The sequence below is a fragment of the Sycon ciliatum genome, chromosome 8 (genome assembly GCF_964019385.1).
Source record: "Sycon ciliatum chromosome 8, ocSycCili1.1, whole genome shotgun sequence".
Classification (NCBI taxonomy): Eukaryota; Metazoa; Porifera; class Calcarea; order Leucosolenida; family Sycettidae; genus Sycon; species Sycon ciliatum.
Genome location: NC_088650.1, coordinates 33,584,837 through 33,611,284, shown reverse-complemented (window position 1 = coordinate 33,611,284; position 26,448 = coordinate 33,584,837). Strand labels below are relative to the sequence as shown.

Here is a 26,448-nt window from a genome sequence, read left to right as displayed (position 1 = left end):
CTTGCGTGCTGGCATTCAGGAAGTTCTTTCCTGGATGTCGTCCTGGAGGTTGTCCCCAAATCTATCAAAAACAAAGATCATGCTCTTCCCGCCCCAGCCGGAGTTCACAACCCACATCCATGCCAACTTTCCAAATCCAATTGACATAGTGTCTTCTCACAAACACCTTGGCATTGTGATTGACTCTGCACTCTCTTGGGTACCTCACATCGAATATATCTGTAAAAAATCAAGTAAATCCTTAGGAATTCTCTCCCCCCACTGCTCCTACCTCCCACTTTCTTGCAAGCTTCTTTTTTATTTAGCCTACCTTCGCCCAATATTTCATTATGCAGATACGTCTTGGGTTGGGTTATCCTCTTCCGCTGCTGCAAAGCTTGAAATACATCACAAGAAAATCCTTAAAATTCTCCTCCGTCAACCCCGCATGCTCTCATCATCCGCCCTTTATAAAATCGCTCACACAACCCCGTTATCACATGGACGCAGTGCACACCTGGCTTCTCTTGTCCATTCTATTAAGCTTGAGTTGTGCCCACCTCATCTCATGTGTTTTAATTGGTTCTCTTCTCTAAGAACTAGAAACTCACTCTTACTCCCTAAGTGTAACTCATCCACTCTTTTGCGCTCCCCTCTCTTTATTGCTTATTCTGTTTGGCTCACTCTACCCAGAGAAGTTAAGGACCTGACCTCACTCCGCCTGTTTAAGATCCGTGCCGCCCCTTATTTACTACGACATGCATAGCTCATTATCCACATGTCCTTTGCGTCTCTGTGTTTTTCACTGTTTTTATTTGACATTATCTTTCTTTACGGAGTTGTTGTTGCTGTTCGTTTTGCTACTCTTTCTTTTTCCCTCCCCTTCTTTCTATTTATCGCCGTGGTTGGCAATCACCCACTCTCGTATTATTGGCCGGTGTTTCCGCCGAGTCTTGAGATGTTGCAATAAATAATAAATAAATAATGGTGCAAAGGAGGCACCACAGACATTTTAGGTAGCTCGTCGTTTTAGCGCCAGAGTGCTCAAACTACAAAAAGTAGCGGGCATTGCGCGGTGCAGCAGCACTAGAGCAGCCTACTAAGAGTGCTCAACAAGGCGAAAGCCGAGGAGCGTGATACCCAATGCTGTAGTTAGGGATGAGATGTACAGTCGACGGGCAGTTGGAGACATATTGCGAGGAACGTTGCGCTCTCGTCTGTTAAGTTAATAGCGAAGTAGTCTGCCGAGGGAAACTCTCGGTAAACACTGCACGAAACTCGATTTTTCTTTGTTTGATGTCGAAGGGTACTGTTCAGCCAGGGTGGGATCACATCCACCCGCTTGGCAGCTGATGGCTTCCGCGTGGGCAGAAATCTTGAACAGGTGCAATGGAGGATAGAGTGAAAGTTGTCCACAGGTATGTCAGGATCACACCTCTCCAGGCTGAAAGCTGCTGACCAATGTATTTGGGACATGGCAGAATTCGTGCTCTTGACAGCGTTGCTGTCTAGAGCGGAATCCAAAGAAAAGACACTAAATTCAGGAACATCCAGGTGAGTGTAACGTTCATGATGAGAACGATCTGATTGCAGGCATTTCAGGACTGGCTGCAGTAGTAACAGTAGCAATGCCGAGAACAACGATAGAATGATCGAATTGCCGACCGAGTCGCCGCTGAGTGTTCGCCTATGCGCCAGGCGCTAGTTGATGTACAGGTCCCAGCTAGCTATGTGAGTATCACCAGCCATACATCTACATGTGTACTAGGCGACATACGTAAATAGATGATAGTGGTCAGAGAAGCACTGATGGCTGTTTGCAAGTCTGATCTGAAGCCAAGATTAGAATAGAATTACTTAGAAGAAGGAAAGGACCAAAGGTTTACGCCACAGTATAATAATAGAACAGTTCGCGTACAGTGCAGCGATGTAGTGCTAACCTTTCCATTTCTGTCTCTTTTGAGCTCTGCTACATGTAATGGTTGTGAAAAAAGTGGGAAACGGAGTGCAAGCGCCAATAGTTACTGAGTGGCTAAAATGCAGCGGTTACTGCTTGAACGTTAGGAACGGAGTTACTGAGCGGAGCGGACAAAATGCAGCAGCTACTGATGGAACATGGCACGCCACTGATTCTTGTCAGTGGCAGTGGCGCGGACCTCTTCCAAGTCCCCCACACTCTTCAATGAGATGTTCCATTCTTGGAGATCCTTGATGACCGTGGTGGTGAGTGTTGTCTTTGGTCTACCACGGTGGCCGGTAGCGTCTCGCTTCGGATAGCATGACATACCTCTGAAAGCAGGTGCATTGGGGTCCATCCGAAGGACGTGCACTAGCATTTGCGTTCTGCGGCGCTTTACAGATGCGTGTACTTATTGCCAAAATGATGTTGGGTCAGAACGTGTGCCACAATATTCACTGATGACACTGACATTCAACGACCTGACGTTTGCCTCGATCACGTCTTGGATATAATTATGTACAGTTTGTACACTGACCAACAGACTTCCAGCTGGTCATAAAAATTTAATTCCATTCATTCAAAGAAAAAGAAAAACATTGAAATTGAAAAACTGGACAAGTTTTCTTCGTACACATGATGTCATTGCCTTGTCAACTTTGACAGGATTTGAATCATAGATGTGTCAAGCTTGTGAAGGACTAAAGCTGTTACTTTACCTGCAAAAAAACACATTTCGACACCCGTACCGGCCGTGTGTGCTGGACGTCTGTGCGTGCATGGCCAGACGAGTGAGATGGCTGGCATGCACGACAACTCCTAAAATGGATAGTAAAACCTGTCAAGGCGACCACTCGAATAAGGCGACCACCTGTCCTAGTAGACCACTGCAACCAGGACCAAAGGATGCTATTTCCAGTCAATTAACCCTGGATAAGGCCACCACCTGGTGACAGAGACCACATTTTGAAGGTCCCTTGAGTGGTCGTGTTAGACAGGTTTCACTGTAGTACATGTAGTAGTACTGCTGTCGTGAACATGGAAATTCAGTGGATTGACTGGGGACTGCGCCAACAGGTCGTACAGAACAGCGCTTGATCCGATGCGGCAGCATGTGTGTACCGCCTACCCAGGGCTCAGTGTCTCAAGCTTCTTGTACTGGCAAAAATACCATCTTTATCAATGATATAAATACAACTAAAATCCAAAACAATTTTAGAGTGTAAAGAACTCAAAGCAAATGAAAGAACCCAAAGTTAAAGAAAAGAACCCAAAGTTTAAGAAAAGAACCCAACCAGCCGCACACGGAGTACACAAGAGGCATCAGCATAGATAAGTAAACTTCCTCAAAAACGTATCAATGAAATCCATGAATTTAGACAGGAACTTGAGCTTCCGATACAGCTAGACTAGACGAAGCACCAGCCCCCAGAACCACGGGATGTCCGAATAGCTGCCTGCAACCTCGGAGACACATAATACAAGACTTAAAAGTAGCGAGAAAGACAACTTCGATCGAACATAGGCCATCACGTGACAATACTGCTCGGACTTCTTTGCTGCCAGAAGAGCGGCCACCCTTGCGTACAATGGCGATGCCGCCTTCCCCATCCCTCCACTTGCCGACATCACCACTGGAACGAAAGATACCTGCTCCACGTTCCTGACACGTTCCTCATAATGTCGTCATTTAGCCTTCTCGTGGCGTCGGTACACAGTGGCACGTGGTGCAGATCGATTTGAGCGAGCATATGGGTTGAACAGCCGAACATCAAGAAGGGTTGGCTCAAATCGACTGCCCCACAAACCACTGACAGGCACATCCAGTCATGCATGATTCTCTACATTAGCAGTACAATACTTCAGCTGCTCGCCAGTCAGCGGCTGCAACACAGGTTCAATGGAGACATTGGAGCACATCTGATCCAACAACTGGGTAGTTGTGTCCCGGATAGCGTTATGTCTTATCGACGGGAAACATCCATGCGGACAGGAAAGCGAGTGCGTCACATTGGCTTCATGGCCACAGGAGCAATGGGATGGAAGCCTTGCAGGTGTCCACCCATATCGGAGACACAAGTTCCACAACCCATCCTAAAACTCCTGCTTGCTGAGACTAAAGCCATATTTCCTCAATGGGCGACACGTTAGCCAGCTCGACGATCTCTTCTCACGCGCAACTTCAATACTGTTGCGCAGGGCCTCGGAGGAATTGCTCATCACCGCCTCCATCCCAGCAATTTGTGCCCGACGTGTCGCCGCCCTGACGTCAGCCTTAGCCTTACTGAATAAAGTCAAGGCACTTCCGAGGGTCCTCTCTCCAGCCAAGATCCTGTTGGTGAGCGACTCTGTGATGCGGTTGGAAGAAGCAAACTGTGCGCTCAAGGTCCTTGGATGGATGGAGCCCAATCCACCCAGGCGGCAAGGAAGCTCAAATACGCTACGTAAAACATTGCCTGGGAACGCACGGAAGGTTAGCTCTGGGATAAAATTGTTGCGTATGGCATTCTCAAGCGACAAAGGAAAGTCCATTTCCCCCGTAATCCCGAGGTAAAGGCAGAATATGCCGCCTGAGGCTGTGTCCACGCAATCACCGCCAATCGCTCTACCTCACACACCCAGTTTTCTACCTTTGACTTGCCATATTCTTCTTTAAACGCACTTGAGCCATTTGCGGTACCGAAATAACGTGCTCCATCTGAGGTGATCTTAATGCCGGTGTTCTGGAAAAGATTCTTTGCCTCAAGCAAGCACTCTTCTTTGATAACCAACACAGATTTTTTGGCATTGACGAAATAGCCAAAAGCACGACCTCGCTCGGTGAGGACGTCCCACCACCGTCGCAAACCACATAGACGGCCAGCCGCGGAAGAGTCATCAGCAAACCACGATTGAACAGGGTCAGCGCAAGCCGCTTGCCGAAAAGGAGGCAACATGCCCAGAGCGTACATTTGCATCGCGAGGGGATCACCTTGTGTGGTACCCTCCTAGATCCTGTGATAGAATACATTCTCCATCAATGTATACATGGGCCGGTTCACGTATTGATCAGGACTGTGGCCAAGGGTAGGTATTGATCAGGACTGTGGCCAAGGGTGGGCACAAATGGCGAACATTGAGTAAGCAAACTTGACGATTCAATCTGTTGAATGCATTCGATGCATCGGCCAACAAAATGCCCTCAGTATCAGGGCGGGAAAATATTGTCTGCATCGCGTGCACGCCCGCCTCCAACCCACTATCCAGACAGGCACATAGCTGGTCACAACCCACGGCTTCACGAACCTCAGGACCAGCAACCTGGAGAATTGCTTTGCCTATTATCCTGCGAGATACTTCGCCTATTCCTATGGGCCTTACGCCAGGGCGCTTATCTTATCAAATGCTATTAATCGACAAGCTGTAAATGCAGCCAGTGAGTCTGGGTTCACGTGACCAGCCTTTGAGCACAAGACTCCAAAGCGTCACGCAGTGCATCTGAAGCAGTCGAGAAATTGGAGCACATATGTCTCCAATTCTCTGCATCAACACCACTTGCACCAGCAGCACCTTGTGTATGAGTGGCTGCTTTTCGGATCGCCTCCCGCCCTAAGCCACTAAAGTATACGGAGTCCGGAGGCGGCGGAGGCGCGCCAGATATGAGAGCAGCCTCATCGATCGGCTCTGGTGACGGGTGTTTGTCCTTTAGGATATCTCGGACTGTACATCCATCACTGTGTCGTCAAGGGCATGCAAACGGCCACCCTCATCGTCCGATCATACTTTGAGAGCAGCTGCAAGCTTCCCAGCCGTGACCTTGTCTGCAAAGCCCCTAGCGGGGTCAACACTACCTCGGTTTTTAGAATCAGACTCAAGGCGCTTACAATCCTGAATGGTGCCTGCTTCTCTCATCAAGTCAGCAAGATCTCCACTTGCCTATTGCCCAAGTCGGCGCTCCCGAAGCTTCGCAAACCCGGAGGAGTCAGTTTTCGGTTTCTGTAACAGTAGGGCTTGAAACACCGCAGCAATCTTGAAGGCACTCTGCCGGTAGGATCCACAATCACCAAAACAGGAGTAATATGAGGAAAGAGTTGTAATGAATCGCCACCCGATCTTCCCCAGTGGAACGTGGAAAGTAATGGGACGGTATTGAGTGCATTGTTCATAGGCTGCATCAATCAGTGCACAGGTATCGGCTGCGGTGAGCCTCCCGAGATGAAAAGAGGGAGGGACACTATCTATTGGTTCAGCATCTGGCAGGCTGCTATATACAACGGAGCCCACCGACTCAGCCGCACTTGCCACGGCATTGCTATCTTTGCGTGGTGGTACTTGGCCACCCAAAGCCGGAATCTATATAGGCAGGTAAGAATCACGACTTGGCGAATGTGCCCCTAGCTGCCCATCCAGTGCCTCGGCCACATAATTATTGTGCATCAATGCCATGACATGTTTCATGACGTGTTTCTGTTTGATGAGCGGAAAGGTCGAGAAGAGCTGAAGCCGAAGTCACCAGGTAGGGTATTAGTATCATGTCCAGGCTGTCAATACAGCATAATTTATGAGAAAGCAGTACACTTTCAACCAAACCTCTTTGCCATCCCGCTTGGCAAACTGGATTCCTCATTTGTTACTACCATCAGCTCCTTGTTCAAGAGCTTTGGAGACTCAGCTGCAGGCGAAGGGCTATGCAGCAAAGCCGCCATACTAGCACCTCACCTGATCCGTCAACAGCCGTTCAAGGAAGTAGTTAGTGCGGGGCGGGTTCTGGGCCACTTTTTGACCTTTGACCTTTGGGCCAAATAAGGCACACTGTGTCGGTCGTGCTTGGTCTGGCCCCGGGACCCCCCAGAGTTTGACCTTTGACCCCTGGCATGCCATAAATGTCATCCTTAAGGTTCTTTTCGCCATAGATGGCGAACGTGCACTTGTGCACGTTCGGTGCATTCGCACCGGGGAGTAGTAAAATACGTACTATCCCCTGATTTGCACATCGTAGATGTACATTGCATGCAGTGACATATTGCGCATGCGTGCATACGCACGCGGAGCGTGTGACCTTCAGTGGTCCTATGCGTGTGGAAAAGACGCAGTGCAACACAAGGTGTACTAGTACACGTGTCATTATACTACTCCCTGATTCGCACTTCGTAGATTTGCAGCAAACAAAGTTCACGTTCTGTGCATTCGTTTTATTCGCACATCGTCGATGTGCACTGATTGACAAGTTGCCCATGCAGAGCCCCTTACAACCTCCTCGTAAGCCGAGGCGCCGACCTTGCCCATGGTTGTGTCCTGAACTTGTATCTGCTGTGCGTCAACGAAACAAGGCCCACCGACTTCTTTCACGCTCTCCAAACGATGTCCGCCTGCGAGAGCAACACCGCACTCTCCGCGCAGCCGCGCGCAAGCTAGATCGGAGGCTAAGGGATCAGTATTTTCAAGCTCGCCTACAGTCGGCCGGAAAGGATGGACGGAAGCTCTGGAATACGATAAACGTGGTGACTGGACGAGCGAAAAGTTCAAGCCCACCACAAGTACCTGTTGGAATCCTCTCCCGAACTTTTGGCGAAGTTGTACATGACCCTGGACGACCAGACGCGCTGTGCGCCAACGCACCAGCCGAACGTGAAGCACCAGCATTCACGGAATTTGCGCCTGTTTCGACGGAGGACATTACGGCCCTTCTCCAGTCCGTTGACGCGTCAAAAGCAACTGGACATGATGACTTGCCGGGTATTGTCCTTAGAAACTCGGCATCAATACTGGCTCCCTCGCTCAGCATCATTTTCAATACTTCGTTATGTCAGGGGTGTGTTCCCCGTCAGTTTAAAATTGCTAATGTGTCGCCGCTATTCAAAGGTGGCGGCCTTGACCCTTGTCAGCCTACTGCGTATCGACCTATTTCTCTACTACCAGTCGTTTCTCGCCTCCTCGAGAAGATCGTCAAAGCTCAGCTTACATCCTTTCTGACCGATCACAGTATTCTCCCTGACTCGCAGTTCGCGTACAGGAAGAACCACAGTACGGAGGACGCTCTTGTGCTAGCTGTCAATCGCTGGCTGAAAGCGAAGTATGAGCGCAAACTCACAGGTGTGATATTCGTGGATATGTCGAAGGCTTTCGACTGTGTCAAACACACCATCTTGGCACAGGAGCTATCCGACATTGGGGTCGGCGGTACTGTCCAGATATGGTTCACTAGTTACCTGAGTGAGCGGCTTCAACGCGTAGTCGTGGGCGGAAATTGCTCGGAATACGTCGCATGCAGTCGAGGGGTGCCGCAAGGATCCGTCCTCGGCCCCCTCCTGTTCACACTATACATCCGTAACCTTCGATGCTGCTTGCCCCAGCAGGTCACAAACCAGGAATTTGCAGACGACATTGCAATTGAAGCCTCGGGCAGTTGCGAACAAGTGTGCTCTTCTCTAAGCACAGCCATCACTGGCCTGTCGCAGTGGTTGGAGGACCGCGGGCTAATGCTGAACCAAAAGAAAACGCAAGCTCTGTTGATTACCCCAAGAGGCCCAGCGCCTGACACAGATAACATTCGAATTCGCTGTGGGAATGCAGCCCTTGCAGTTGTGGAACAAGCGCGGTACCTGGGCGTAATAGTAGATGGGCAGCTCTCCTGGGAGCCTCACGTCAATCACACAATCCAGCAGGTGCGGAAGTCAGTAGGTGCGCTGTGGCGGAGCCGCCGAAGCCTCACCCTGGCGTCAAAGATCCTGTTTTACAGGTCGATGATCCAGGGTAGGTTGTCGTACGCTTCCAACGCCTTTTATCCGTCACTTCAAATTGGCAACATGGAGCCCCTCACACGTCTAACGAAGTGCGCTATCCGCGGCTTCTTCGGTCTGCCACCGTGGTCGCGCACGAGCCCGATCTTTGAACAGCTCCGCCTCACCACCCTGGAGGACATGTTTAACATTAAGCTCCTCATCTTTGTCCGTCGTTGTCTGTTCTCCCGAGCTAGCTCCCTCTTCACCAGCTTCTTCGTGAGAGTTACTGGTGACCGCACTCGGGGAGCAGCACATCACCTCGTTCGAGTACCATTTTGGCCCGGTCCTGCGGGTCGAGCGACCATGCAGTTCATCGGCGCAGTCCTGTGGAACCAGCTCCCGCCTGATCTCCGTTCCGAGCCCAGCCACCTTCAGTTCTGTGCCCTGCTTAAAGCGCATCATGGCTCCGTTTAAATGCTTTTCGGCTAGTGTGTTTCTGTGGTATAGCGGACTGAAGAATAGTAAACGTGTTTTGCAATATATGTATGAAGCTATTTTGTATATAGTATGTTCCCATTCCGTTTTTGCTTTGGTGTAGCCCTGAGGTTGATTGCTTATTTATTTCTACCCTCCTCTCTCCATACTTCTGTCCCCCCCCCCCTCTCTCTCATTCCTTCTGTCGTCCACATGTATCAAAGGAGGCGAAATCGCCTGTTTGTGGTGCGACGTTAAATAAACTTCTACAACAACAACAACAACAACATGCCTAATCGGCTTTTCGATCGGTTAAGAGAATGTTCAAATTCGGCCATATTATGAGCCCCAAGATCAGAATTCGGCTCAACATAGTACTTGAAGTCACCGTTCCCATTACGTCATGTACATTTACATACACCCTGTAGAAGCACTGAAACATCGGTTTTCGGCGAATTCAACATGCGAATTTTTGAACATTCGGCGAAAAGATGGGTAATTTCTTCAAAACCACTGTTTTCGGTGAATTTGTACCTGATAATTGCCCTGGATAGGATTGGTTATATAAAGTAGATATCATGCTGGATATAGTGTCATAATGAGGATGTTGGTGAGGAGTGAAGATGGATTCTGAATTTAAGATCTTACCTGCTTATGTACGTGACAGGAGACTTCATGAGAAGGATGAAGAAGAAGAAGAAGAAGAAGAAGAGCAATACCGGGAGGAAAAACAGTGTCAACATCTTGATCATGTTTTACATGAAGGAAGATACGTGTGTTCTTCGTGTGGACTTGTCATGGCGGTGATTTACTTCCCTGAAGATGATGTGCATAGGAGATGTAGTTTGATGAAGAAGCCTTACGCGGTACATGAGCGGTTAAGCGGTGTGGATCGTCATCTTTTGCATTTTCTTTCGAAAACTGAACTCTTATCCGATCAGCTTTGCGTACACACTCTTCGGGAGCAGATACTTGCGATGAAAAAATCCTGTTTGTACAAGAGTATAAACTATGCTATAGCATTATCCTGCATAGTATACGATACGAATGTGGATGTACTACGTAAACTGCGTTCCTACTTACCTCGTAGCAATGTATCATGGTTGAGGTTCAGTCGAATCATGAAACCTCTTCCTCAGCATTTTCCACTCCTATATGTACTGCGTCTCATGGAGTCGACCAGGATGGTGTCTTCTTCTCAACTGTCCACGTTGCGTACGAATTTGCTGATTTTATCTCCATCTGATACATCTCTTATGGTATCATTGATTGATGCCTATTGTTGGGAAAACCTATTCACTTGATCACGTGATTCAGAACTTGCACACGTTTGACTCTGATCTTATTTCCATACTGTATCAGTTCACTAAAGTGGCGGTATCATGTAAGGAATCTTTAAGATGAGATATGATTTTGGTGGGCATGCCGCTGATTGGACAAAATGCTTTTGGCGGGTTTGATGCTGGTTGGTCAAATGTTTTTGGTGGGCTCAATGCTGAGTGGTCAAATGTTTTTGGCGGGCTTGATGGTGATTGGTTGACCTAGCTGACACATATTTTATCACTTCAACCCGCCTCCGTCTCTGCCTTGTATAAATACGGGTGGTTGTCCTGTAGTCGAGTCATTCGTTCATCGAATACAGTGCTGATGAGTTGTTCTCCCTTCGCTTCCTGGAAGATGGATAACCTATACGAGCGGCGGGAGAGGAAGAATTCCGCTCTTCCTGCTGACCCTCCTCAAGTTGTGCTCTCTTCGAAGGCAGTACCGGCTAAGCGTCGCTATGTGTCACCTGCTCCTACCAAGCTCCACAAAGAGATTGTGGTAGATGGGTTTCAGGAGGACATGCAACTGTCCTACAAGTCATCAGGTAGATCCTTCTACAAGCCTGGTTATAAGATGTACTTCCCTTCAGGAGCTCTACCAGCCTGTGGTAGTACGGCAACAGCTCGCAAAGATGCTCAAGGACAGGTTTACATCGAACTGAATGAGTCCACTGAGTTCATCATTACGAACTTGATCAAGACTTGTCCATCGCTCCGTGACACTCTCCGAAGAGGACGTGTGGAGAAGATCAAGACCAACTTCTACCCATCATGTTCGTCCTACGGTCAATGTCGGGTGTACATCAACGGTGAAAGCAAGCTAGTCCCGACCAGCTGGTTCGAACTGGATGTGGAACAAGATGTTTTCATCTACCCCGGGGCAGTCTCCCTCGACATTGACGAGCAAGCGTTGAAGGTACGTCTTGCTGTTGCTCCAATCGTCTGCATTAACGTGGACCCCAGATGTTTTCATCGTTCTTTGGACGCACACATGACACTTTCTACCACGGAACTGAAACAGCTAACTGAGAGCTTCATATCATTATGCAGTGTCGCCGTCCAACATGACGATCAGCTGGTAGAGACCTTCCAATAAGTCTTTTTAAATGAACTGCATTCTTTATCAGACAGTTGATCATTCATTCTTATCCTATCCTATTTGACTGTATACTACTTCCTGCTGCAATATATCATTATAGTCAAAACTTCTAGAAAACAAGTATGGGTGGTGTTGTGTCGAGTAATACATCCACGGAAGAGTGCTGCCTTGCCTCTTCTGATTCTAGCGTCCCCACTGATACTAGTAGGGTATGGGTTGCAGGATGTGAAAAGAATGGAGTTGGAAAAGATGAGCCAGGGTGATTTCATGTGCGCACCATCAAGGAATGCGTCAATCATGACAAGGTTCCATCGTGAATGTGAAGACTTCGAGACTCGTCATGCCTTTGACATGGACCATTTATTCGTTCCAGATTCACCTTTGTTTCACGAGTGGACATCTGCTAAAAATGTTGCAATGAAAAAAATAAAATAAAATAAATGAAAAAATCCAAGCGCGTTTTGTACGGTCATACCTCAAAAAGAAGAAGATTAAGTTCCAGTACGAAGCTACCAAGTCCGATTTGAACAAGGCGGCGAGGCTCGAGTCTCTCAAGTGCCGGTGGCAATTCATGTTATTATTATTTTATTTATTTTACTAAGGTGTTTCCCACAGACCATGTGTTTGGTTACGCTGCACAAGCAGTGCATTACTTTATCCCTTCCACTAATTGTTATCGGTCAATCAGCATACTCTCACCACCTCACATCCAATCAGCATACCCCACGTCACACTAACGCTACACAAACTTGTCTCATATATGCGAAAAAATAGTATTGGATCATAGCAACATCCTCCTGGATAATGAACAAAATAATGATTAAAACACAATAACCGACAACAACCGACAACAACCAACAACAACACCCAACAACCGACAACAACCGACAACAACCAACAACAGCCAACAACAGCCAACAACAACCAACAACAACCAACAACAACCAACAACAACCGACAACAACCGACAACAACATCCAACAACCAACAACAACCGATAACAACCAACTACAGCCAACAACAACCAACAACAACAACCAACAACCGACAACAGCCGACAACAACAACCAACAACAACCAACAACAGCCAACAACAACCAACAACAACCAACAACAACCGACAACAACGGACAACAACCAACAACAACCAACAACAACCAACACCAACCAACAACAACACCCAACAACCGACAACAACACCCAACAACCGACAACAACCGGCAACAACAACCAACAACAGCAAACAACAACCGGCAACAACCGACAACAATACCAAACAACACCCAACAACAACCAACAACAGCCAACAATAAACAACAACAACCGACAACAGCCGAAAACAACCGACAACAACCAACAACAACCGACAACAACCAACTACAACCAACAACTAGCAACCGACAACAACCGACAACAACATCCAACAACAACCAACAACAGCCAACAACAACAACCAACAACAACCAGCAACAGCCGACAACAACGGACAACAACCGACAACAACCAACAACAACCAACACCAACCAACTGAGAACACCCAACAACCGACAACAACACCCAACAACCGACAACAACCGACAACAACAACAACCAACAACAACCAACAACACCTGACAACAACCGACAACAGCCAACAACAACCAACAACAACACCCAACAACAACCAACAACAACCAACAATAACCAGCAACATCCAACAACAAACGACGACAACAACCGACAACAACCGAGAACAACAGCCAACAACAAAATCAGCAACGACGACGATAACGACGACAACAACCAACAACAACAACATCAACAACGACGACGATAACGACAACACCCACAACAGTGTCCGGTAATGTGTGGTAGAGAATGGCAGTCAGCCAGACTGAGTACAGTTGAATATGTATAATAATAATAACACATTTCGTGTAGTTGAGCATTAAATAAAGAAATTCAGTGTTTTTCCCACTTCTGTCTTGTGAGCATCATCAGCAAGGTGTAGTAGCTGCCGATACTGATTTGTCCTCGAGTGTCGAGCTGCACAGTTTCTTCCAGTCTGTCTTGTCCTCTGCTTGTTGCCGACACCTGGAAAGGTCTTCCATGGTCTTCATGGGCACACCCAGCTTATTCAACTGAGCGACCAGACTTGTGGCTAGTGTCAACCTTGGCTGCCCACGGGGTGCTTTGTTGCCCTTGTCCAAATAGCCGCTCATGGCTACTTAGGGTGGCATGTCCGTGTCCGTCTGTAGCACATGACTGGTCATTCGTAGTCGCCTACATGCAACTGTGTGATGTATTACTACAAGAACTCAACCAAGTCCTCAGCAGTCATGGAGTAGCGGCAGGTTGGGCAAGTTGGGCTGGGGGCAGAACTGATCCACTCCTTGATACAGTGGAAGTGAAATTCATGACCACACTCCAACTTGGATAGAGGACGGTCCAGGGTATCCTGACAAATCACACAAATGGACTCATGACTTATTGCTGACGAGTCTACCTTAGTAGGCACTACATTGATGTACTGCAGCTCCATGGGGTGTATTGCCTGGTCTTGATGGTGGTCACCGTAATACACCCCGTTGAGGTACCACTGATAGATACCCTCCTCCTCCTGAGAGATGAAAGCAGGCCCATCTTCCCTATGCCGAAGGTTGTATCGGTACCACTCCCGTACACGGTTGTTACCTTCCCTGCGTATCACGGCTGGCGCATTCTCCCTGTGGAGCCGGTCGTGATAATACCACTGGATGGTGATACCATCATCACTCCGAGTGATCCTGGCTGGTCCGTCTACTCTGTGTAGACGCCCTTGGACATACCAGGCTTCCAGCAAATAGGCGCCATCAAATCTCTCCGTCAGAGCAGGGCCGTCGCCGATCCTTTGTCTGACGCCATTCCAATACCACTCTTCGCGGTGTCGGTAGAACCCCTCAGAGTCTTCACCAAGGTCTGAAAATGTTTCCACTGCAGGGCCATCATACCTGTGGAGTCTTCCGTGGTGATACCACCGTAGAATACCGCATGTGGCGTCATAATAACTGACTGCAGGACCGCCGGCTCTATGACGGGCGCCGTTGAGGTAGTACTCTATGCTACCCCGTCCTATCCAAGCAGGTTCATTGACGCGATGAAGGCGACCTCCATAGCACCAGGCGGACACTCCCCTACTATCAACAAGAGCTGGTCCGTCCTCCCGATGGAGTCTACCATCGACGTGCCAAATTTCTTGCTGCGCGTTTTGATCTGCCAACTCCACAACAGTTCTTATTGGCGTCCGCCTTTCTATTAGTAAAGGACCCGTGGTGAGAGACCACGACCGGTCGTCCACGTCTACACCGAATGTATCAGCCATATCTATTTACTGAGAATAATGTAACAACTCCTCCACAAACGCTTCTACAACTGACGTCTTCTTCATCCTGGTTTTTTCCTCTTGGTGGTTTTGGATAAGAGTTGAAAAGTCCAAAAGGTCAACTGATGACCTTTGCGTTACTTGGTATGATTGGGTTTTAGCGGGTGATGTCGGTATGCAGCTGGGTAGCGGATTCGACAGGAAGAAGGTAAAGGTCTTGCTTTGCGGTTCACACCTTCACTTCAGTATCATTATCCTGAAAAACAGTCTGTAGAAATGACGTTCACGTGTCATTGCGGTGTTCGCCTTACAGGGGTAATACCCCTGTTTCAGCACCTGAGGCGGTGCGTCAAGCGCCGCCTCTTTCTTATCATATATTGTGATACTTGGTAAGTGTGCAGTGCTCCTAGCTCTCTCCCCCAACAAAAGAGCTCTATGACACTGTGCTTTCTGCGGTTTCTTTCGTTTTTACAGTGGAGAAAGGCTGGTGGGAGGCCAAGCCGTGGCCGCACACCTGGCGGGTGCGGCCCATCGAGCCCGTTACTGGGAGGGCCGGCAGGTCGGGCTGCTGTTGCAGTCCGACTACCGGGACGCCATGGAGCGTATCAGGACCCTGTAAGTAAGCACTGCTCTGTCTACATGTATACGTATCCCCCTCGTTATAGCGATACTTACTTGTTTCGTATCCTCTTGTCTTACCCTGCTTCCGTATTCGTGACACTAATAGTGTTTGTGTGCGCTCATGCTTGGTTTTACAGATGATGATGATGTATGTATGAAGGTCTGGAGCTAGCTGCCGTCTTCGGGATGTGCCATTTGTTTTCAAAATTATTTGTAAGTACTTGTAACAGGCGTAGTGTAGTAACTGTGTGTGTAGTGTAGTAACAGTGCAGTCGTAATGTGTTTTGTGATGGTCCTGAGCGGTCGTAATGTGTTGGGCTACTGAAGTACACTGCATGAAGGGGTATGTGCGGGTGCTTCGACACATTCTCGTGCTTCCTAAACCCTAGATACGTGTATAGCACTATAACCTAGATGTGTGTGTGTGTTTGTGTGTGTGTGTGTGTGTGTGTGTGTGTGTGTCCGCGCATGCGTGCGTGTGCGTGCATTGTGTTCTCTTCTACAGACTCATCCAAGTCCATTTAAATAAAAGTGTATTATAGTAAACAGTATTGTGTTTTGTTACAGTGAATATGTGGGGAATGGTGGACATGCCTTAGTGTGACTGGATACCCGCGGGTTGTGACTCTTTGCTGGTCACTCTGGATTCTCCAGTATAAATTCGGTGCAGGGCAGAGGGGATTTGTGGTGCGTAGCAACACTGCTTCACTGTGACACCCCTTCAATAATTGTTTTGATGCATGATACTCCGGGCGTAGCCGGTTGATTCTAACTGAATTCCGATCAAAATAGAAATATGCATCTAATGTACCTGCATGGATAGTAGGCATTTCCCTAATCGGCCGGGCGAAAAATTCACCGAAAACAGTGGTTTTGAAGAAATTACCCATCTTTTCGCCGAATGTTCAAAAATTCGCATGTTGAATTCGCCGAAAACCGATGTTTCAGTGCTTCTACAGGGTGTATGTAAATGTACATGACGTAATGGGAACGGTGACTTCAAGTACTATTATAGCAATAAAAACTGCTTTATGGCAGTTTTCTAAAAAACGTTATTGTGTTCTAGTCCATGGACCCCGTCTAAAAAGTAAGAAATTAACGAAATGTGATAGCTGAAAATTCAAATTTCACACAAAACCTCACAATAATCACAACACTTGAAATGCTGCTTTCAACACTAAACTCGTAGTGCAACAACAATTGGCAACATGCATGCATAGGAAAGAGGATCACGAGGTTAAAAGGTCTTCTTCATGTAGCTTTTCATTCTGTGTGTGATTATTGTGAGGTTTTGTGTGAAATTTTAATTTTCAGCTATCACATTTCGTTAATTTCTTACTTTTTAGACGGGGTCCATGGACTAGAACACAATAACGTTTTTTAGAAAACTGCCATAAAGCAGTTTTTATTGCTATAATTTCTTTTGTTTTTTCTGTCACCAATCATATCAATGGAATGCCCTACAACTTGTATATCAATATGTAAATGATGGCCTTCACATCGTATCAATACCGTATTATACGCATTGATGTGCAAGCCTTTTCTTGCAGAAAATGGCACTAGCATAATGCATGCCCACACTAAAGCTGGTTTTTCTCGTCTTGGCTACATAGGTTCTGATCGGTGGAATATGCTGCCTTCCACTGTTCGCTCTTGTACAGAATATCGCCCATTTGTTCGTTCATGCTTAACCTTTCTAGGGGCTCCCGTAAGAAGACCATAGGTCTGTGGGAAACACCCTAGTAAAATAAATAAAATAATAATAATAATAATAATAATGTTCTTCTGCGGGGAAACATGTGAGTAGTGGTGGACCGTGGTGATACTTTTTTTTTTATACAGAGGTCATTCTGTGCATGTTGCTGTAGCAGAATTTCATGACTCTGTCATAAAATTGTCTTGCCTTTCAGATATTTCAGATTTCCCCACCCTCGATCAGATTTATTTGTGAAATGTAACCAGGTGCGTGTCGCAGATGTTTTTGTTGATTCTGTGTTTATAATGGTTTATAATCATGGGTTATCGTGATAAGGTCATCCTGCATCATATTGCACTGAAATCGTAATCCTGTTGATGTCGATACAACTTTTGGAAGTAGTTCAATGACTTCAAACTGTTAGTCCACGATTTTCTAAAACAACACAGCAGAGGAGGAACAATAAACATGTATTAAAATGTAAACAAATACATTGTTGAGTCCAACACCTCATTCCAACAACTACACTGATCCTGAGGATAAAAGGGGCAAGGCTATGGTTGGAGGTACTGAGAGATAAACAAGGCACTCCATAATAATAAAATCTTACACATCTTCTGGTGAGTGTGAATGATATCCAGTCGAACCTCTTTAGGACGAACACCAAGGGACCGATGGTATTTCTTCTGTGAGTTTGTCTTAACCTATTTTATAACCAGTGAATACAATTATTTCTCCAATAGACATATGAATAGATTTCTTCTACAGCGAAAGATTCTAAGCCACACCAACTCATTGACTCGTCTCGTATGAAACAAAATAAAGAGTCACTAGAGAGGTTCTGCAAAACGAAAATGCGTACAAACTTTCGTTCCACGTCATGAAGTGCGAAACTTCGCACGAACTTTCGCAACTCTGGACGCGAAACTTGCAGGGAACACGAAATGAACAGTCGTACACACTTTCGTGAGATCGGGTCATGGCGTACGTGCACTTGGCCCGCGCAAACTACGAAAATGTGCAGAACGCAACGTTCGTGCAAAAATCCGTACACACTTTCGCAAAGACTGTCGCGAAACTTCGTTCGAATTTTCGTTTTGCAGAACCTCTCTACTGAACGCTTCTTTAGCAACATGACGGCAACTGAAACAGCAACAGAGAAAGTACGATACATGTACAGCACATTCTTGCTTTGGCGGCACGAAACTTTATTTGGGGCAGTGCAATCTCGGTGGTACTCACAAATAATAAATCAAACAGCCCAGACTCGAGGAAACAAATCCAATCATACAAGTACGAGATCTTCACGAGACGAGACTGCACCCATTGGCTTGTTTCGTATGAAGCAAACAAGTTTACTGAACCTCTCCACAATGGAGATTTTCCCTGATATGCGAATTTATTTTGCAAACTCGGTCAATGGGTCCTTGAACCTTTCCCTCCAGATTGGGAACTGCCAACGATAGTATGCCACTGACCAGTGCCTTACTTGTAATGTACCAATGTACAATGAATATGAGTATTTCGACAACACATTTAACATAAGCCTTATCGTCAAGAAGGTGAACTCGCGTTCTTCGCACACTGTAGACAAGGGCAAAGAGATAAAAATGGATCTAAATCCGAATAAAATCAGCACACGTTTCCGTAAATGAAAGGGTGAGCATAAGCAAATGAATCGAAGGAAACCGGTCAACTCAGAGATCACCTGTCATCGAGTATTCCGTAAAAGGAGGCCTCGGCAGCGGAAAAGCTAAATTTAGAAAAGAGATCCTGTCAGCTTTTCCATTATTTATTGCATTCCGCCCAAAATCAGCACACTTTTCGTAAATGAAAGAGTCAGCACAAGCAAATGAATCAAAGGGAACTGGTCAACTCACCTGTCATTGAGTAATATTCCGCGAAAGGAGGTCTCAGCAGCGCCGAAACGAAATAAGCCAGGCCAGGAGACGAAATATCCGAAACAGCTCATACAAGAAGCAGTTCCAAAGGAGAAAGTAATATAAATTCATTATTAGTTCCTCGCGCATGCACATCCAAACACGGACTGCATGCACTGCAACACAATGTCTGCCGGGCACGTGCACAGCACGCGGCTACCACCCGTTGGTAGATCTAATACCGAGCACCTTACGTAGAGACTTACGTAGCCTAAGTGAAATACCGAGCACCTTACGTAGAAACTTACGTAGCATAGCGGTGTCGTTTTTCTTGCCATGTGAACACAATAATAGAAAAGCTGACAGGATCGCTTTTCTAAATGTTGAGCCGAATTCTGATCTTGGGGCTCATAATATGGCCGAATTTGAACATTCTCTTAACCGATCGAAAAGCCGATTAGGCATGCTCTGCATGGGCAACTTGTCAATCAGTGCACATCGACGATGTGCGAATAAAACGAATGCACAGAACGTGAACTTTGTTTGCTGCAAATCTACGAAGTGCGAATCAGGGAGTAGTATAATGACACGTGTACTAGTACACCTTGTGTTGCACTGCGTCTTTTCCACACGCATAGGACCACTGAAGGTCACACGCTCCGCGTGCGTATGCACGCATGCGCAATATGTCACTGCATGCAATGTACATCTACGATGTGCAAATCAGGGGATAGTACGTATTTTACTACTCCCCGGTGCGAATGCACCGAACGTGCACAAGTGCACGTTCGCCATCTATGGCGAAAAGAACCTTAAGGATGACATTTATGGCATGCCAGGGGTCAAAGGTCAAACTCTGGGGGGTCCCGGGGCCCTCGCACCCCATGACCCTTCGTATGAATACTTCCCGAACGCTAGGAAAACCGTTCTCCTAGTGAAGCAGGATCACGCTACGCAGACCCAGGAGCTCTTTGGCGACACCTACATTATAGTGAAGACGGATGGCGACCGACACCTTGGTGCAGCATTAGGCACTCCTGCCTTCTGCCAGGCATAAAACAGATGACAAAGTTGCCCAGTGGTGCCAGGAAGTCCAGACCCTAACCACATTTGCCATGACGTAGCCACAAGCAGCGTATGCGGCCTTCACGCATGGACTGCGCCACAAATGGTCGTTCCTAGACCGAGCCGTGCCCAACACTGCGGATAGCTTTTCCCCACTGGAAGCATGCATCAGCGAGCACCTACTTCCGGCCCTCGCAGACCGCATGGCGCCTGGTCAGCAAGAGCGTTCCATTAGACATCCTTAGCAAAAGTACGATAACGCTAACTTTTACGGTACTCACTCCCAGCCGTGACAAAAGACGTTATCGGATAACGGAAAAACGTTACAGAGCTCAAAATAACGGGCCGACGTTCGTTATGGAAATTCTGCAAAAAATGCAAAAACTCTCATTGTTTTGTAACTGGCGGGAGATAAAAAGCACGTCGTACAGATCGAGATGAGATCGAGATGAGATCGAGAGTCGAGATTGCTTCCTCTTGTGACATTTAGCTTTTTTGGCGAGTTTTGCCTTTCAGTTGACAATTTCTGCGTTTTCTGCTTCGTGCCTTTCTCCCTCTATCCCATCTGGGAAACAAAGGACCAGTTCCACGGCACTCCTGAGGACTGAAGAAATTCATCGGCCTCTCCCAGACGTGCTGGAGCTGGAGAACCCTTACAGTCTTCGGTGCTGCGTTTAGGAAAGGGTTTCCAAGGACCTGGGAACAGCGAAAACTCATTTTCGCCGTGCTTTTGCCATTCCAGAGTAAAAGACCTCGCCAAGGTATTCTTTCGGAACGACAACAAACTAATCCCTGGTTCAAAATTTTGAATTTCCCGTATCTGTTTCCACGAAAATTCATATCGCCATGGTTGTCACGACTACTTCGTCTCAACTATAACGTACTTTGTGCTAAGGGAAAAGTCAGCTTGAACGATCCGAAGTACGGAAAGGTTTGCGTTTACGTTAGCGTTTTTTTAGCTAAGGATATCTATTGTCTCACTTCCGTGTCGTCATGAAGGGCTGGCTTACGTGCCGACTACTACAGCGACACAGCCTAGCGCTGCACAAGGGTGCCTTCCGTGATGCGCTTGCCCTGCATTACGGCTGGATTTGCGCAAGGCTGCCGTCCACGTGCACAGTCGGCAAGATATTGTTGTTGTTGTTGTGTTTATTTTAATTCGCAAACCAAACGGGCACATCTGCCCAATGAAAAGGTGGCGAATGCAGATAGAAAGCAGTAATAAATGAAATTGGGGACTGATGTAATTAGGATAGAGGTGGAGAAAAACTAAGCCAGCTGATCATCAAACAGGACGTTTGGTACTCTAGCCTAGGTACTAAGGGTGTGCGGGATCATGCTGGCGCGGAACTGGCGGAGCGTGGAGATGGCACGTATATCGCTGGGTAAGGTGTTCCACAGCTGGGCGCCCCGGAACGCGAGGCAACCCTTGCCGAACCTGGTGGAAACTGGCGGTTGGCGCAGACCCATGGTGGAGTGCAACCTGGTTGGGCCAGCTGACGAAGGAACTAGGAGGGCTTGCAGTTCAGAACTTGCGTGCTCATTCCGAGACCTCCAGACCAGAACGATGAACTTCTGCCTGAATATCTCGGATACTCTGTAGGTGTCCAATTGCAGCAGGAGGGTACGCGCGGAGGTGTGATGCGAGAGTCCGAAAACCGCCCTTGCCGCCCGATTCTGCATGACTTGTAGCCGATCCAATTGGTTGGCAGTAAGAAGCGGGGAAAACGCATTGGATCCGTACATCAGGTCAGACATGATGATCGCTTTAAAGTAGAGAACTCGGCTCTGATGAGTCAAGCAGCGAAGCAACCTCCATAGTGCTCCGATCCTCTGGGCCAGTCGAGCGGTGCAGCGATCAACATGGGGCGTCCATGACAGATCCGAGTCGAGGAGCACTCCAAGATACCTGGCCGCAGTAACGACAGGAATCGGCGTTTCATGACAGTTTACATTGATCGTATGCTGGGGCTGCTGAGGCTGCCTGTTGGGGTATACAGGGATCTCGTGGCTCTTGGCTGCATTCAAAATGAGACCACGGGTCTGCAACCAGTCAGCAAGTGCAGAAACCGAGGCCGATAGCGTAGCAGATACCGTGTCCAGGGATGTGCTGCTGATGATCAGCGCAATGTCATCGGCAAATTGAACTGATGAAGACTGGTTAGCTATGATTGGAACTTCGCGGGTGTAGATACTGAAAAGGATCGGTCCTAGAACAGAACCTTGTGGCACGCCACAGGATGGTGCAGAAATGGCACTCTGATCCCGTCCAATACAGATACGCTGAGTACGGCCCGACAGATAGGCGGAAAACCACTTTAGGGCTGTCCCTGTTATGCCGATATCGAATAGGTCCTGGAGTAGCCGATCATGACGAACCTTGTCGAATGCCTTTGACTAGAAGGCATATGCCAGTACACAAACGCTTGTCCCGTGCAATAAGAATACGATTTAGCATAAGTACCAGGGCATCCTCCGTTGAGTGGCCTGCGCGGAATGCAAACCAGATATGTCCAGAAACTGGGCTAGCTTCTTTTGTACGACTTTCTCCAAGAGTTTTGATAATATGGGAAGTAGGGACACTGGACGGAAGTTAGTGGGAATAGACGGGTCCCCAGCTTTGAACAGCGGGATAACGTGTGCGAGTTTGAAGGCTGTGGGGACAGTGCCATTGACAAGCGAGGCATTAAACAATTTGGCCACGGACGCAGCTAGGATATCGGCACAGCACTTCAGAAGGTGACCAGGTATCCCGTCGCTTCCTGTTGCTTTGGCAGGATTGATTTGTCGGAGAAGCCGTTCTACTTCGCCAAAAGACACTTGCGGCAATTCTGACATTGCAGTCTGAGGCTGTGGACCTTGCGGTAGCGGGATGCTGTGAGGACGGGCATTGTCTGTTACTACTGCCTGGAAGACTGACGAAACTTTTTCAATGGGGCTAGTAGGCTCCACACGTGCTCTCTTCCTGTTCGTAACGGAGTTTATGACGTTCCAGAGCTAACTCAGGTTCTGACTGGACGCGGCACATTGCGCTCGGAAGAAATCGTTGCGCTTTCGGCGATAGGCATTTCTGGCGCTTGAGCGTGCTTGCTTGAACTGTACGTGAAGATTCTGGTTTCCCTTATCGCGTAGCCACCGTCGGTGTAGCTGGTTTTTACGTTGGTTGAGCTTGTGGAGCTCTCTGTCGGACCAGGGCGGATGGGATTTGCGGTTGGAGGATACATAGCGGATGGGTGCATGCTTGTCCACGACAGCCAAGAACTTGGTGTGCCACGACGCCCACATGCTGTCCACATCCCGCGTGTTAGTAAAATCATCCAGCCCTGCGGAGCTGACATCCCGACGGAATTCGCAGAGGTTCACCGACCGAGTATTTCTCTGAGCTCGGACCCGCTCTATTGCCTGAGGTGACACGCTGCGAGAAACCTGAAGGTGCAGGTTAGCCTCAATCCCAAAGTGGTCGCTAATGGTCAAAGGCAGGACGTGGCACTCACTGATGTCTTGACTAGCTGAAAGAATGAGATCGATAGTTGTACCTGATGGGCACGCCGGTGAGATACGAGTCGGAGCATGAACGTGATTAGTGAGGCCGTAGCAGTTGCAAAGTTCGAGAAATTTCCGGGCGATAGGACAAGGTGGGTAGGGGGTTGAAACATTAACGTTAAAATCGCCAATGACTGTGATGCTTGGGTTGTCCACGAAAGCCCTGTGCAGCTGCTCTTCAAAATTCTGCCAGTACAAGATGGGCTCGTCAGGTGGCCGGTAAAAGCACCCAACTAGTTGTCGCCTTCGTCGCCCTTTGACTTCGATCCAGGACGATTCAATGTTAGCGTCGGAAAGCTCTGGGCGCGGTTTTACCTGGAGTCCGGAACGGAAATAAAAGCATACACCGCCACCTCTGCGCACTGGACGATCGTGCCGTATCACACAGTAACCTGGTATATCAATATCACTGTCTGACGTTGTGCTGTCAAGCCAGGTTTCTGCGACGCCAAATATGTCGAAGTTGTATTGCTGTAGGATATCGGCGACCTCAGCTACTTTGCTTCGAAGACTACAAACATTCAAAAAGCCCAGTCTTATGAAGGACTGTGTCAGTGGGGTAAGGCGGTGAGCAGGGGCAGAAAGGTTATTCTGGGTACAAGAGCCATGAGCACTGGGACCTGGGATGCCAGCGCCAGCCCCAGGGGAGAGATGTTGACTGTGTACACTAGTAGTTAACTTGGAGGGGGAAAAGCTGGGTGCTAAGGGATTAAGAGACGCCATTAACATTTAAAAAAGATACAGCTAAAGAAATTGTGTTCTGATGATCTATCATTACTAGGAAAATGGGATCAGCATGGGGATTAAGAGCAAGTGCAGTAAGTATTAACCGTAATTACCTTCATTGCACTAGTGGCTTCCTCTGCGGGCAGCTTCAACTCTCTCTGCCAGCTTCTTGCGCTCACGGTTTGAACACTCCTTAGCTCACGCAATTTGCGGGTCGTTCAAGGCAGAGGCAGGTGGCTCAGTGCGCCCTGATAGGACATTGGACGTATGACATGCCCTGAGCTGCAAGAGATTGGACATATGGACGGTATGGCATGCCCTGAGCTGCACTACGAGAGGATACCAGCCATGCGGCAAAACGAGCTGCGCAACCCCACTGCCTCGTTTCTGCGCACAGTCGCGAAGGATGTGGCCGTGGAGCCAGGGCTGCAACCCCTAACCGGCGAACAGCTTCGCCACCGCACAGCCATCCGCGACGATGGCGCACGGCTTTACGTTACTGCCAGTGGAGTGTGGGGCAGCCAGTTTACGCGCACCTTTTTCGATTTACGGGTTTTCAATCCCCATGTTGCCTCAAACTCGGCTCAGTCCTTGCCCTCCACATACGCGCAACATGAAGGCGAGAAGCGTCGCTGTTATGAAGAACGCGTCTGAGAAGTCAAGAGAGCATCATTTGTGCGTCTGGTTTTCAGCGCCACAGGTGACACCGGAAAGGCTGCCTTCACCTTCCTGAAGCGGCTGGTCTGCAACTTTGCCTGAGAAAAAGAAATGAGCCCTACAGCGTTGTAATGGCTTATGTCAGATCAGTGTTTGCATTCAGCTTGGTCAGGTCCGCCGTTGCAAGCCTGCGCGCAGTGCGCGGCCACCGTCAGCCTAACAGCCAGTTTAGCGATGCTGCAGCGTCCTCAGCCTCGTTGGCTGCTGCTGGGTGTCAGCTGAGTGTCAACCGCCGCTATAACTTTCTTCCCAGTTGCTTAGTCTATCCTGTTTGCTTGAGAACGGTTTTATTCACAACACTATGAAGTCATAATATACCGGTATTTTACAAATCCGACTCCCTTTTCACAACACGGCATCCCTACACATTACTGCATGTTTTCTCGGTGTTTTCTTCACTGCATGCTTACACATACACACACCCATTTGAATTATATAAAAACTTTGTGCTTTGGAATTATCATGTTATGATTCTTTTTAATATTTCCTTCTCTCATAATATTATATTCGTTCTTAGCAGAAACCGGAGGTTTTTCCTCTGGTGAGAAGGCAGAATTGCCTGTGCTCTAAACGAATTCAAATAAAAGAAACAAACAAACAAACAAACACCATGAAGTCGTAATATACCGGTATTTTACGACTCCGACTCCCTTTTCACAACACCATGAAGTCGTAATATACCGGTATTTTACGACTCCGACTCCCTTTTCACAACACCATGAAGTCATAATATACCGGTATTTTACGACTCCGACTCCCCTTTCACGACACCATGAAGGAAGAGTCAAAGCAAAAAGACAACCCAATTTCGGAAATAAGCAATAAGCTGCAAACCTGTTTGCTTGCACGGTTTTCTTCTTCTTCTTATGACTCTTTTACTATCCGGCGTGTATTTACCGCCACATTGCCAGGTGCGTGTTTACCGCCACATTGCCAGGTGTGTATTTACCGCCACATTGCCAGGTGTGTATTTACCACCAATATCAAGAGTGAGTACAGCGAGAAAAGTAAAAAAAACTTCTAAGATGTGTTGCTCTGGACACTTTGCATACAATTACAGACTCACTGAAATGTTTGGTACTTTGTGCACTCATCGTCTCAACACAGATCCTAATGAGAAAAAAACTACTTTAAAACACACACACCCACTAACTAGGGGAGTATGCACCCAGTGTGCTGACATGTGCTTAAAGGGGAACTCCGGTCCAAAATCACCCCCATTTTTTATTGCGGAATCCATTAGAGTATGTCCTAAGTGGAAGAATGGCGAAAACCGGAAGCTTCTACGACAAGGATAACATACCTAAATTACCAATTGCAATTTTCCA

The 26,448-nt window shown here is 47.7% G+C and overlaps 1 protein-coding gene and 1 long non-coding RNA gene across 2 annotated transcripts in view; both read left to right on the top strand.

Annotated features, from left to right (window-relative positions):
* Positions 1 to 26,448, top strand: part of LOC135822815 (uncharacterized) — a 100,646-nt gene that overhangs the window by 34,948 nt on the left and 39,250 nt on the right. The gene's annotated exons all lie outside the window — the stretch shown is intronic.
* Positions 15,352 to 16,102, top strand: LOC135822697 (uncharacterized). The gene is made up of 3 exons (XR_010554532.1): positions 15,352 to 15,487; positions 15,631 to 15,706; positions 15,999 to 16,102. It is a non-coding gene; the product is annotated as an uncharacterized LOC135822697 (long non-coding RNA).